Source organism: Cyprinodon tularosa, unplaced genomic scaffold (assembly GCF_016077235.1).
Source record: "Cyprinodon tularosa strain WSP-4 unplaced genomic scaffold, ASM1607723v1 ctg1478, whole genome shotgun sequence".
Classification (NCBI taxonomy): Eukaryota; Metazoa; Chordata; class Actinopteri; order Cyprinodontiformes; family Cyprinodontidae; genus Cyprinodon; species Cyprinodon tularosa.
In genome coordinates, this window is record NW_024038307.1 from 84,816 (window position 1) to 100,717 (window position 15,902).

Here is a 15,902-nt window from a genome sequence, read left to right on the forward strand (position 1 = left end):
TCTACTGATGGTCTGTCAGAGTTGGTGTTTAGGTTGAACATAAAGAACACCTTTTATTTGAAGCTTCTTGTAGCTACTGTTTTAATCCCGGCTTTACTTAAAACTTTTTCCTGACTTTGATAGTGTTGCCATTCAGTAGCAAGCACTGCGCCCCTTTTTCTTTTATATGTACACCTACATTTAAGATTTAGCGTGTTATGTTGACAACTCATGAGCAAGCTGCTTTTTGCAATCTAGCAGGAAGGTAAGGATAGGATCTTGCAGGTGTGACGTCACTCTGCAGGGGGTCCAAAGATAAAAGATTTAAACAATTTTGGCATTGGAATTTCAGATTTAAGGGAGTTAGAAAGTTCACTTAGTAAAAGTGCAAATAATAAATCTGATTACCCATTACTTTTAAGCTGGTTGAACATACTGCGACAGACTGGTGACCTGTCCAGGGTGATCCCACCTCTCACCCAGAACGTGGCTGGAGATATGCACCAGCACCTCCTGATCCCACTGAGGGATAAGGTTAAAGAAAATGGATGGTTGAACATAGTCCGCTCTCCCAGATTCTATCAAATCAGTATTGATACCCTCAGGGGCGGATTTAGGAAATTTGGGGCCCTAGGCAAAGACAGGCAGGGGGCCCCCTGAGAAGTAAACCCATAAAACAGACCCATTCTACAGATAGAGAAATGTTAATAGAATAGACATCCATTATTTGTTCTAGGTTTTGTCCCTCTCTTCTTGTCCCTTTTTCCTCTCTATTTATCAGCGTTCTGATGGCATTTTAGCCAAAGGATTTTTATCAAAAACATAATTAATGAGCACAAATAAGGATTAGTTGTATTAACCATACATGGAAACAGAGTTTTATGGGGCCCCCAGAACTTGGGGCCCTGGGCAACTGCCTAGTATTGCCTAATGGTAAATCCCCCCCTGGATACCCTGCTAGTGGATGTTCTTGACAGAAAGATGGAGTTGCTTAATCATATTCTGCTTAAGGTCCCATAAGATCTTGTCCGAGTCCTGGTTTAAAAGTAAATTAATTTTAAAAAGTGACCCAAAATTGACCATCAATAAATGTTCTACAAAATTGATATATTTATTTGATTTCTTTGATTTGTACTGTCTGTTTAGATTTATGTGATATTTTTTGCACAAAATATATAAGTGAATATTGTAACAGTTATGTTTTCAACTATAAGCATTAAATTGATAAATGTTATTCGCATTTTTTTGGCTTTATCCTTTCCAACAAAAAAAAAAAGGCGTCGCGCAGGTAGCTCCCTTTCCTTATGAGCCGTCCCCACCAACTTTCAACACAAAGTTACACGCTTGTCTTAGACAACGCCTTAGCAGGTGCCCTGAAAAAATTCATTACCTTCTGGGGGCTGAGCCACCCTTGTCTCTTAAACCTAGAGACGCCCCTGATCAATGATAAAGTTCTCTGGTGCATTTAGGGTGCAGCAGTCTGTCACTGAAGGAGCTCTCCCGTTCCGCAACAGCTTCATGCATGGAGTGGGAGACATTATCCAACAGAGATGTTAATTTAGTTACAATCCTTTTGTTTCTCTCTTCCAGCAATCCAAAGTTGTCCGGAGTCCAGAGGGCAATTTTATAAGAGAAAAAAAAATGACAAAACAAAAATTAATAAGTGTACATAGTTGTTTATTTGCTTATTCACTTATTTATTTATACTTTTATGTATTTAAATGCATACTTAATTTTATATTAATTTATTTATACTTTTAAGACATAAGATGCGTTCAGGATGAACCTTGCCTCGCTGGGAATGTGGACTCTGTCACTCAACTTATTGATGAACAAAAATATATTGTGTCTATTAATAGCAACTGGTATTGATTGATTTAATTTATTTAATTTCAGACTCAATGTCAACACACTAATAAGAACCACAAAACAATGTAAAACATAAAAGAAATTTAGAATTACACAATTATTTAAATATTACAATTTATCCAATTTGTTTTTACTTTTACTAGCAAACAGCCTGTCAGTAACAAGACAACACCTTGCAAGAATCAGTACTGAACAATCAGTCAATCATTTTTTTTACATAACATCCGCAAGTTTTACATGTATCACAACAAATAACGTCCATCTATTAAGCCGCAGCCCTTCTCCCCCACCTTCAGATCTCGGTCTGCCCGGACCGATCCGGCGGACTTATACGATCTTCCACCGTACCTGCTTCCACCCTCCGCAGTTAGCCTCTAACTTGCCCGGGCCAGCTGTAGCCTCTTTAGGGTCAACAGTGTTCTGTTTGCCCAATAGGCTTCTAAGATCTAAAGAAAGCCTATGATGAGCAAATACTTGGAATAAATATGCCACTGATGACTTGTTCAATTTTGTACTTATGCACATTTTGAAAAAAGCTGGGACATTTACCAGTAACAGAAGAGCGTTTTCCCATAATGCACCATACATTGCTGCCTCTTTAGTTGCTTCTGACGCAGACGGGAGCACATACAGATAAAAAATGATGACATAGGCTGTTGATCATATGATTCCCAGGGGAATCCAGTGAGTCAGGAGTAGATTTGACCCATGATCATGTGATCGGGATGGTACAGGATTAAAAGGTTAATAGGAGCAGACGGTAGTGGGAGTCTGTATTAATTCATTAAATTATTGTTCAAATAAAATCATGTATCCTTTGATTTTATAAAACTTAACACCAGGCTATAGGACACCCAGTATTCAGCCTCGTTCTTTTCCCTCTTCAGCCCTCAAACCCCAGCAATCTCCTCACAAAGTTGTCAAACTCTCTAGCCAACCGGAGCCTGAGCCTCATTATCGCTACAAAAATCATTGCGGGGGAGAGAAGCTGAAAGTCTCTAAGCAGATGCACTCCTCATTGCTTCTGTTTTTTGGTTGTTTTTTGTTTTTTTTTGCTACATTTGAGAACTTATTTCTGCTTTTCAGCAAAAATCAGCATTTGCGTGTCATATTTTTAAATCATGACAAAACTTTTATTTATTTATTTAGACCTTGTTGATGCAAAGCTTTGAAAAATAGTAGTTACATTAATTTATGAAATTAACCTCTAAACATCCACCTGAATGTTCCAATTGACTTAGGAACTGTAAGCCCAAATTACATGTGCAATACATTATTTGAAAGCTAGCTCCCTCTAGTTTACAAACATATGAATTAAAATTGGGTGACTAGAACACAGACTAACCTTCATCAGTTCAAACATGAATCAAAGTTGTTGTTTTTTTATTCTCGGAAATGATAGGTCTTTTTTGAACAGCACTTATAAAGACATTCTTGAGAAAAAACATGTTTTATTAAAACACGTTTAAATTTCAGACCTCTAGCTATAACAGTTTCAGAACTGTGGGGATTGGAACTTTTGGTCTCAGCTTGGAGCTGCGTGCAATGGCTCCACCTGCTGATAAAAATTTTACCAGTGGAATTTTATGCATTCTGAGTTATTACCCCCACTTAAGGTTTTAAGAGGTTAAAACAATTAGAAACAAATACAGTAAGTAAATACAGTAATCGCATCATCTCAATGAGATTTGGAAAAGAGGTCATGGCAATAAAATGAGCATCAATTCTTCATCTTTAATGACTTTAATAAGTTTACAATTTTTAATAAGTATGTGTAACAGATGTTCTGAAACTGAAACCCAAACACTGTAACAGTCCCTACAGCTTACCTTGCAACCTTTTGCAGCTATTTAACTGATCGTCTTTCGCTCTTGGGAGTGAATTTTCTGCTGTATCTAGACCTTCATAATTTTTTGCCTTGTCTGGAAAAATATAGGCATAATATAGGCATAATTTTTATACTGAGCTAAAAAATAAATGTTTGTAAGGAAGTCTAGCAACCAATTGCATGTTTCAGTTTGCCTATCAAAAGCTGTGGAATGATGCTGCTGAAAGCTGAACTGAAGTCAAGGAACAGCATCCACAAGGTGAAGAGCGGAGTGGTTTCATTGGTAGGCAAACTGGAGTAAGTCTAATGTTGGGAGAGACTGGAGACAATGTGTTCTTTTGCCAGCCTTTCAAAGTACTTCATCATGATGTGAGTCAGTGTGACAGGCCGGTAGTTATTGAATGAGGTGACTTATGGCTTCTATGTGACCTGAATGATGGAGGCAGACTTAAAGCACGATGGCAATATGGCTTGGTCCAGTGAGGTGTTAAAAATGTCTGTGAGGACACCGGCCAGCTGACCTGCACACTACCTTAAGTCCCTGCCTGGATATGTTATCAGGGCCTGGTGCCTTGCTTGGGTCACTCTCCTATATACTGCATATACTGTATGATTTTTTTGCCCTTTTCTGGTCGATTCTCCAGTCATGCGAGAGTTTTTCGATCGGGCCGACTTTCGGCCTGATTGCTCGTAGTGCGTCATGTAGTATACGGGGGTAACGAGGGGCGATCAATCTCTCATGACCACCTCCTGATCAGGAATCATAAGGTCAAGAGAAAATCAAACATGTTTGAAATTCAGCCAGTCGTCGTAAGGGCCAATCACTTAGTGGGTATGCACAACCAAGGATTCTTCTTCTTCCTCTCTGACGAAGTACATTGCAATCACCCTTATACCTTGCCTCGCCCTCCTTGTGTTGCTGGCGTTGTGGAGGAGTTATGGGATCTTCTGGCTGTGGTTCTTTTCGCTGATCTGATGGCACAGTTTAAGTTGGCTCACGCTGTCCTCAGTGCCTCTATGTCACCAGACTTAGAGGCTGAGTTCTGTGCTTTTAGCAATTTTCAACTTCCCCAGTTATCCAGTGTCTTTGGTTGGCCTGGGTAATGCTGTTCTTTTTGGTCCTGACATCCTCAATGCATTTGCTGATGTAGGCTGACACAATCATGGTATACTCATTAATAATAATCTTATTGTCATTTGTTGTTGCAGCTTTGAACATGTTCCAGTCAATGCATTTAAAACAATCCTGAAGTGCCTTAATGGCCGTCTCAGTCCACACCCTTGCCTGCTTCAGCGTTGGTTTAGCTCTTATAAGCTGTGGCCTATATGCAGGAATTAGCATGACAGATCGGTAGTCTGACAAGCAAAGGTGGGCCGAGCTGCCCTGAATGCAGGTTTTATGTTAGAAAAAAACAGATCTAGAGTTTTCTGTCCACATGTTGGTGGAAATGGGGTGGAACATTCTTCAAAATTGCCTGGTTAAAATCCCAAGTAATTAGAAAAACGCACTCCATGTGTGCAGATTGAAGCTCAGAGAACATTCACAGCCTCTTTAGTAGTAGCGCTGGGGGGCACATACACTAACAACAGTGAACTCTATAGGCAGAATGAAAGGTCTACAGTTGACAGACAAAAACTCTATGTCTAGAGAGCAGAAGCTGGTGACATCCCCCCTTCTCTGATCTTATAGCTGAGTTTGGTGTTAAATTCAATTCAGTTTGTTTATATAGTGCCAATTCACAACACATGTCATCTCAAGGCACTTTACAGTTCATCAGTTTATGCAGTCAAATTGATTCAAATTTTTGTATCTAAGGAAAACCAGTTTATTGCATTGACTCATTGACTGGAGTATTGTCTGACATGGATGAATTAAGCCATGACTCAGAATGAAGGTGCAACAGCTTCTAATCTCCATCTTTGAAAAGAGTTGGAGTTAAAGATTGATCCATTTGGTTGTGAGCAGATGGAGATCAGGACTGAATGGAGCGGTGGTCTCTAGGGATTTCTTCTGTTAGTCCGCCTCTGCAGCCCCTCTTAAATGCTCTGTTAGGGATATAAGGAACAATCATATCACTGATATAAGATGGAGCTTGGCTGTTTAAGGCTATATATGTGAGAAGAAGCATTTTAAATTCTATTCTGGATTTAACAGGAAGCCAGTGATGAGAAGCTCTCTCTTTTTAATTTTAATAAAAACTCTGGCTGCAGCATTTTGGATCAACTGAAGGCTATTAACTACACTTTGTGGATTTCCTGATAGTAAAGATTTACAATAGTCCAGCCATGAAGTAACAAATGCATGTAACTGGTTTCTCACCCCTGGACAGGATATTTCTAGTTTTTCCAATATTCTGCAGATGAAAGAAGGAAATTCTAGAAACCTCTTTTATATGGCCTTTAAATGATGATAGATGGTTTTCGCTTTAAACATGATCAGGATGAATTGAGAGCTACAGCTGTTGCTATAGAAGATAAGACACACATGTTTGAAGTTTTGAAAGCAGAAAGGCTTGAAACAAGGAGAAGGACAGGGAGAAAATATTTACACAGATTCAGTGTATGCTGCAGGTACAGTGCATGTAGAATTAAGTCAGTGGCTGATAACAGTTTTTTGACAGCTACTCAGACACCTATAAAATATTAGAAAATAATGAGGGAGTTGACTGAAGTACCGTTGCTTCCAGAAGTGTACCCTTATACTTGATAGCTCCCTGAGAGTGGAAGTTATCAAGTTTAGAGCATGTGATACCATTGATTGCACCATCTTTGATGCTGAAGTGTTATTATGACTCATCTGAGGGCCATAACAACCTAGGGCCATTCTCTCTGCTTTACAAGCAAAATCAGTGAGAACTTTTATACACACCTGCAATCAACAACAATTATTTTAGACTTCGAAAGGACTTGACCATTGAAATTCACGAGAGTTATAGCTAAAGTGACAATGCACACATGCATGGCAGTTGGATGTTGCAATACATTGGGTAAAAGTGCAAAAAAAAAATATATTATTTCTGTCATGAAGCGTTGACAGATGGACCCAGTATTCAAAGAGAGACAGTCTGTAGGAAAGTTCAAAAAGTTTATTAAATAAAACAAAAACTAAAGTGGAGCTTTGGCTCGCGGACACTGCAGGATGGGGAGCGGGGCACCGCCCAATCACAGACACTCTGCAGGAGAAACACAGGTAAGTGAGCACGATCATCTGACAGTAGATGATTATCTGAGTTGGCCACTTACCTGGTTTAACAGTCCAGTCCAAGAATTTCCCCAAGTGCTGCAGTACCAGAGGACATGCTGGAAGCCGATCCTGGTCAGGGATCCAGAACAGACAGGAACAGACAGGAACAGGATCCAGATCAGACCGGAACAGAAACAGGTGACAGGATCCAGACTTCCAGGCATCCACAAGCTCCCAGGAGGGTTCAGAGTCTGACATGGTCCAAAAGCGTGACCAGGTGGTCACGCACAGGAGCAGACAGGATCAGGTGCAGATGAGCAGGCTCAGTGGAAGAGGGTAGCCGAGACCAAAACTTGATGCAGGACTTTAAACTGGTCTCCTCCCTGGAGCCAGGCTTACTGAGATAAAAACTGAACCTCCCCACATATAGAGCCAAAAACCCAGAGGACTCCGCGGGAGAGGAACAGTGGACGATCAGGAGACGAGACAAACACAAAAACCCTCTCTCCACTTTCTGTAAAAGTTAAAAAAATATCCACTGGACTTGGTTTCCAAGATTTGAAGACATTTCGCCACCTCTCCAGGAAGCTTTCTCAATTCAAATGTCTGGATCCACAGTGATCCAGGAAATGAACCAAGGCAAAAGCTGAACGGACAGACTAACAAAAAACAAATAATGGCCCTGAATGCTCGGGCTGAACTGAATATAAACCAGAGGAAACACGTGAGGGGAATAAATTATAATTGAGGCAGGGAGGGAAAACGACAGGTGAAAGAAGTTACCAATTAAGGGAGAGCAAACAGGCCAGATCATGACAATTTCACTGTTACGGTTCATTGCCATCAAACTTCTGGCCAGAGAAAAAACACATAATGTGTAGCTAACATTTAAAAAAAGACTGTTCTCAAGATGACTGTGATAATAGCGCTTAGTGACAGACACCAGATTTCAGCGTCGGGACCTTAAAAGAGAAATTGGCGAAAATCTGTGCACACACAATATTAAATGTGGTTAATGCATCACGTATGGCTTTTATGTCTATCAGGTGTTGTGGTAATCAGAGAACCATTCACACCCTTTGAACTTCAGACAGTATGTGTCTTCCCCTGGCCCCACTCCAAATTTCCAGGGCTGAAAGCATATTCTGCTAAACTATATATATTTTTGATAACCTTTGTTGCCCTTATGGTTGCCACCAAGTGGGGTCCTGCATCCACTGCGTGTGGTTAAAAGTCATTAAAAGAAAGTAGTCTTAGCCAAGGTTTAGTGGCCCTTTTCTCATCACTGAGAGAACCCTGCAGGCATTGAGGCTGAGAGGCAAGGGAAATACCTGGTTTAACTGGACCCAATGTGCACCTGCTGAGAAAAAACAGCACTCCTTACAGATCACTAACAAGGATCTTTAAGCCCAACTTGCTGAAACATCGGAATCAGATTCCCCAAACCATCAGGTTACAGGGGCACAAAAATCCCCTCTAGTGAGGTTTGACACTGAGGTGGTTGTACCTAAGTGTTCAAGTAAGAAGAAAACTATACTGCGCATGATTCACCTTATATCAAAGGCTTTCACCAAAAACCAAAGAACTGGCCTCTGTTTCCATCACTGTCATGCCAAACCAGTAATCAATCGACTCTTTGCAAAGAATCAAAGAATAGGTGAACTCATACAGTTCTCATATCAATATATAAAAAACAAGAAATGAACACATTATTTGGCCAAATTAGTTCAGTAATGTGGACAATGCTATTATATTATAGATCAGGGCATTTGCAGAAAAAAAAACAAAAAAAAAACACAGAGGTTAACTCAGTGTGAACTTATTGTATCTTAGTTATCTTTTTATATTTTTTAACCTAATGGGAAAAAACATGAATAGGTTCTATAACAGAATAACTTCAATTTCTGTAATATCATTTTTACTTCTACTGAGAAACATATAAAAGTTGAGCAACTACAGACTTGGTAATGTGTGGAAAACTTCAGCAACACTTGCAGTACAGGAAGTGCACAAGTTTCGGCTTGTGGCCTTCAGAAGGCAAGCTTTACAATACAATTTCTTCACACATATTTTGTCACATGTTCACCATCTTTTTCAAATAAACCAAGCCAACCGTAAACTTTATGCCTGTGATCTTAACAGATAATTTAGGCATTTAAAGCGATCTCTTTTTCAATTAATGAACAAACTCATAGATTATTTTGCTTATTAATCATATAAACAAACCTGAGATGCAGTCTTTCTTTCATTGTTTGGACTGATATTTTAGGTTTGGAACAATGTGTGCTCTTGTAATGAACTGAAAGTAATGTCACTATTTCTTTAGTGGACACAGAACAAAAACAGGAAACCATGAAAGACCTTCTTAGCATTGTGTTCATAACCAAAAAAATAATAATCTAACCCTACCACACGCCCCTTTCCATTTGATATTTATAGATACAGCCACCCTCAGAAATATTCACATCCTTGGTGAAATGCAAGGTTTTGACCGTGTTTTTTGACTTTAATTTAGATTTGATTATGTTTAACATGTTACTTTACCAGGACTTAGTTTGGAAAAAGCTGACGAAGGCTTGTAGTCATCCAGGTCATAGTCATTCAAAAAAAAATGAAAAAAACCTATCCACTGGACTTTTTTTGGAAGTCTGGAAAAAGCTAAAATTATATATCTCTATTAAAGTAATTAATACTTCTTTTCCATATTGATCTTACTGTGCAATGTTTCTAATCTCACATATATCTAATACAGCTGTAAGATGGCCTTGTTGATGTGCATTCTTTATCACCTAACATAACACCTAAAATAATTTTTTTAACTTATTATTTTAAGACAGGCTGTTAATGAAATGATTGGAAAGCAATGTATATATATTTTTTTGAAGCAATCTAATAACTAAACACAGTTTAGGTATACACTGGAACCTTTGAAAATAAAACACATTCTGGGTGTAGTTGGTTAGTGGACAGAAAGTGATGAAGCAGGATGCTACAGCGGAGGTGTTGATGCAAATTAGGCCAAATGGCTCTTGAAAAAACAACTCTTTGCCTCAGTTCTATCTGACGTGACTTTATTGACTGTATCTCTTAAGCTGCTTCAAAGTTAAGCTTGACTTTCAGTGTCATGTTAGAAATGGGACATCGTTTTTTGAAGGCAGAGTGAAACTGAAGTGCTGGGTGGAAGGATGGGTCGTATTTTGCCTCGACTGCTGGATATTTTAGGTAAATGCATATTTATCAATATGTTTCAATAATGAACGGAAAATGTGTTAAGTTAGAATGTCAGAAGTACAGTGAGTCATTCAAACTAAGGTGATGTTGTCTCTCATTTGGCTTGTGAATGTGAAATTTAACAACACACTTACTGCCAAATCCTTTGCTTTTTTATGGTATGTCTTTGCTGAAGTTCTTGGTTCCTTTGTCTGCTGTGGAATCAATCAAGGTAACAGTTCTCTTTAAAACATATTTACTCATACATTTAGATCACATTAGTGATGGCAATTAAATTAGTTGTTGTGCAAGCTTATCAGAAGAATATTGATATATTTAGTAACTACAACTAAAAAAGTTTTTTAGTTAATTAAAAAGGTTTAAATTTTAAATCGAGGGGAAAACAAAAATTTTTAAAAATCAGGGAAATAATTTAACTGTAATTTGCTTACTGGCCCGGGTTCTTTGCCCCTTTTAAATAAAAGGGTTGGGGCCCCCTGAATCAGTATTTTTAAAAAATTTATTTCTTTTTCAAACCCAAATTTTTTGTCCTTTAGACCAAAGGGATCCCCCAAACCCCGGCCCTCGAGGCCCCCTGCCCGCAGGTTTTGGGGGGTTACCCTGCCTTTTCACAGCTATTTTTAAATTTATTTGCATAGACCAAAAGCCTGTTTCTTTTAAACACCCTTAATTTTAAAAACAGGGTGGTGGGTGGAGCAAAGGAAACCCCTAAAACCTGCAAAGGGCAAGGGGGGTTTTAGGACCCCAGGGGTTTGGGGGTGCCCCATTTTTGGGCTAGGCTATAACAAAATATTTACACCAACCCCTTTATTTACCCTCACCTCTCTTTATAAAGATGCGTTCCCAAAAGAAGAGTTAATCCAGAGTTTTTAAACTTTTGTAAAAATAAAAAACAAACCACGGGGTTTAAAAAAAAATGGTATGTTTTAAATTTTTTACTAATAAGAAAAAAAATTAGATTTCAAAGCATCACTAAAAAATACTGAAAAAAAACCCAAAAAAACAAATAAAAGGGGAAGGGGGTTTTAAAAAAATTTTGTTTAAATTTTCTGAGGAATTTTTGAGTTTAATAGTAAACGTTTAATGTGAAAAAAAAAAAACCCCGACACAAAGATGTTACATGCAGTCAAAAAAAGGGGCAATTTTTCATTTGCTTTTGTGGGGAAAAAATTTAAAAATGACCTCCCGGAACGCATTAAACTGTATGAGGGTGAAAGAAAATGGGGTTTGCTTAGGCTGGGGCCCCAGGGATTTAAGTCCCGGGCGGGGCCACCTAAAAAAAAGAAACGGTTTTTCTTACATCGGTCTCTTTCGAAGTGGCCCCCCAAAGAGGGTTTTGGGGGCTAATAATTTCTAGCCATCCAGGGAGCATTTTCGCCCTTTAACTCACCCCGGGTTAAATTTAGTCCCTTTTATTTAAACATTACATTCATTTAAAACCTCTTAAAACCATCACAATTTAATCAGAAATTTTTATTTCAAATAAAAAAACAAACACAACTATCAAACCCAAACAGGGGACTTTTAAATCAATAGGGAAAAAGGGGGGAAAAATGGAGTTTAAATCTTTTTTGGGCCCGGGGGAATAGAAAAACTTTTGCCTCGGGTTTTGTTTTTTAAAATTTTAAATACTCATAAATAGGTTTATGTCTGTTATCAGACGTGGCAAATAAAAATTAAAGAATGGGCAAAACTAGACTTGTAACAATTAAGCAGTCCTATTATATTACCTGGGTTTACCTTTCTTCTAGACATAATAATCAGCTGAGCTTTGCATACCTCCACATCTACGTTAATGACTCAAAACGTTTTTGTGGAATCATTAAAAACAGTAATAATTGTGGCCTGGTAGTTGTGAATTTATAGATGAAAGAGGATAACAAATGTTTTAGAGGCTTACAAAAATAAATTAATAACTTATTTATTTGTTTCTTTTCTCATTATAAATTTCTAAGTCTTCTAACAAGTATCTAAGATTATGTGCTGGATTTTACAACATATTGTAACAATATTTTTCAACAAACATTTTCACTGTTTACAAAAATCTCTTAACAGCATACAAGCCAGTCCTGACTGTGTCTCCATCATGGCTGACTTCCGGAGCCCCAGTAACTCTGAACTGTGGCATTAAGCCTCCATCCAAAGAATTGAGGTTCTACTGGTATAAAGCTGTTCCTGATCTATCACAGAAGACCTACAGATATGAGTTACTGCCAGACAGCATCAGCGGCACAATGAAAGACAACTATATGGTTCATGGACAGAGACACACAACAGGATATGCATGTAGAGCTGTTGGAAGAAACTCAGATTATTTAGATGATTACAGTGAACCAAAGTTTGTCTGGTCTGCAGGTCAGTTATTTTTCTTTCCTATTAGCTATTTCATCTCCCAGCTTCAGAAAGTTGGGGAAATTCTGAAATTTGAGTTGAGGAAGATCTAAAGGTTAGGGGCTGGTTATTCCGTCCTCTCACTATTATATATTATATACTGTTTTAGTTTATAATAAGTTTTTAAATCTTTCAGTTCATAATTTTTTTCTATAGGCCTCAACACATCCATTTGGGACCAAAGATAACAAAATCGACATTATACCCAAAGACACAAGAAGAAAAAACAGTCATAAAAACAGCATAGCTGATACAAAATAGATCATATAAAGTACAAAAAAAAAAAACAGAGGAGGCATCACGTTTGAAAAGCCCTCTTTTACAAATAAGTATTGCACTTTAATCTAAGTGAAGATCAATTGCCAAGCTGATTCAAAAATCAGAGTAGAGTTGTGGAAAATCATCAGTTGTCCAAAGGTTTGTGCTTTATTCTTACATGCACAAAATTTCACCAGTCCGATCTAAATCTTGGTCAATCAGGAGTTAAAAATTTCTGTTTACATGGACACTAAATCAAATGGTCTGATCATGACACTGTCATGATTTTACCATGAGCTCTGACCCACATGCAGGAAACAAAAACAGAGAGACCAGGGAAAAGTTTAACAGATTTATTTAGAAGGGTGAGATGAGTCCAGTGCTGCTCTGAACACTGTTCAACCTGAACTGGAAAGTGAGGGGAAGACACTGCGGTTAGTTCAGGCTCAGTGGGAAATTTGATTCTTGAGCTTGAAGAGGAGAAATAAGTTGCTGACTCACGTTTACAGGAAATGGTGTCTTTAAATGAATCCAGTCAGGGTGGGATGTTCCTGTGCTTGTCTTGTTCAATGGAGGGCGGACAGGGTTTACCCAGATTGCGGTTCCTTGGTGAACGGAGAAGCTGACTGCCACTTAGATTTCCTGCAGTACTTGAACGGGTTGTTGTGGAGATGAATCCCCTGCTCAGAGAGAAGTCCCAAACGATCCTTGGGGAAATAGGTTGATCCAAGCCACAAACTTGAATCCTCAACTCAGTTTGGTTCTCAGAAGATCCTTCCACGGGAGAGAATGTCCGAAACATCCAGTTTGCAGGATGACTTCCTGCCGAGAGGCAAAGACAAAAACAGCGAGGTTAAAACTCAGGTACACAAAAACTTAGTATGACTCAGCAAAACTCAGCTTGGCTAGAGTACCCAAAACTGGCAAACACTCTGTCGCCGAGGTAGTGGCAGTCAGCAGCTTAAAAGCACTCCGTTAATGAGGTAACCCTCCTCAGGTGTGTGAGGAGGCCAACCAGAGCCAGGCGCCGCGTGGTGGAGAAAGGAAGACAAACACAAACAACAAACCACACAGACTGGAATCCTAACAGACACTTGTACACATGAACCAAGCTTTTGATCAGATTCAATTATTTGAGCAGGCACATAACTGTATAGCTTTCTGGAAACGCTTTAGTAGTAGAAGAAGAAGTTGCCTGTTTTATATACAAAGCCATACTTGTCTGCTCATTCTTAATTTTAGCTACTTTTTTTCTGCACACAAATTTCTTTTTCTTCAGTTCTTCATTTGTGTCTGTTGATGTGATTTTTTTTTCTTCACCACGGTCTTTTGTCGCATCATGCTTTTGTTCTTGGTGATCATTTTGATTAAGTTAAGGGCTAAGCCATCCTTTCGCTAACTACTAAGGCTCCTTTGCTACATGGGTACCGGCCCGCATGGCATGTTAATTTGCACATTGCATTCAGAGCCACCTCCTCCACCAAGGACAAGGAGCAAGTGAGGGAAGGTTAGTATAGAAAAAAATGTAATGCTTAAAATGCACACTTGTTCAGAGGAGATGATTTTAATCCAAAAAACCCGAAAGGGTGTGTATATGGACATCAGTCAGAATGGGGATCAGAAAAACTTACCTTCTTCAATCGGAATGAAATTTCTTTCCAATAGGACCAAATTGGACTAGAATCTTTATGTCCAAGTAAATGTAACTAATATTTGTGCGGTGACACCAGGGACATACATCAGATTTAATTTACAGATAGATATATGAAATTAAAGTCTTCCACATACTTTACTGAAAACACAAACACCAGTTAAAAGGTCTCCCATATACAAGTGAAAACATTTATCACCTATATTACCTAATCAAAAGCTCATATACAAAGTAGAGAGAACTGTTCATATAAACTGGAAAAAAGCTCTACCTTTAACACACACTAGAAACCTCTCACATGCACCACTATAAAGCTCTTATAAACCACTAAAAAGCTTTCATAAACACTACTGAAGGGCATTTATAGACAACTAAAAAGCTTTCACACACATTACTCAAATATTTGAGGATTTCACTTAAAATAGAAGGCTTTGTGTAAAACAAGAAGTTCACGTTTTAAATTCATCTGGTTAGCTTTGCGTTGTCTGGTGCAATCTACCCTCTAAGCACCTCATACAAGTAGAGGCCTTACCCAACTTTATTTTGGCTTCAACTGAGATTTTTTTTTAGGTCTTATGTTCCCCGTGTGTTGGGAGCGCCCACTGCAGCTAGAGAGGCTGCAAATTATTGTTTTATGCCTTTTACATGTTTGAAAAAACACCTTTACATATTTGACAAACAATTTTACAAACTAACAAAAGCACTTTTACACGTTTGACAAAAGACTTTTACCAGCATTTGCCAAATTTGTAAAAATATTTAAGGTAAAAGTAATATTATTTCACATTTCCCAGCCACAGCATAAAATAGGGCAATGAGCTGCTGTGTTCTGAACCACATGAAGGTTTCTTATAGATGAATTGTGGAAATGAAAAAAAAAAGAATATCTGCTTGTGGAAATTAAAGGGGGTAACAGACCTTTTCCATGTCACAACAATTTAAGAAGGTAGGAAAGTAGAAGATGCAGAAGGTAAAAAGTATTTGATTTGGTCTGTTCACTATCAACTATTTTTCAGTAGTCTAAAAGCAACTAATGATTTTTAGCAGTTAAAAATACAATCTTGTGATCTACAGTCAGAGCATCCTCCAGCACTGATATTTTGTACTTAGTTTAAGGGTAATAATCAGTTTTTTATGTACGCATTAAATTAAAAGGGTGCAGAAACCATAAATGATTTCAAACAAGAAGATAGAGCCTTCTATAACTAACTTCTTGACAAATAAATAAAATCTTCCAAGAGTATTTTACTGCATCCTACTTCTTACTTTTGCTTGAGAAATATTCATTTTAAGTATCGCTAACCTTAACTGAATAAAAGATTTGCATTAGCAAAACATAATTTTTACACTTCAGAGGAAGGTTTAGTCATTGCATTCAATAGTAAGATGCTGACATTTTCTTTCCAGCCCTTTAGGTGACAGTAATATGCTTAAAGTGGCCTTTCTGCAACAATGAAGGGAAGAAAGCGTATCTGTTTTCCGTGGTTTGTGTTAATTATTTTGTCCATGGT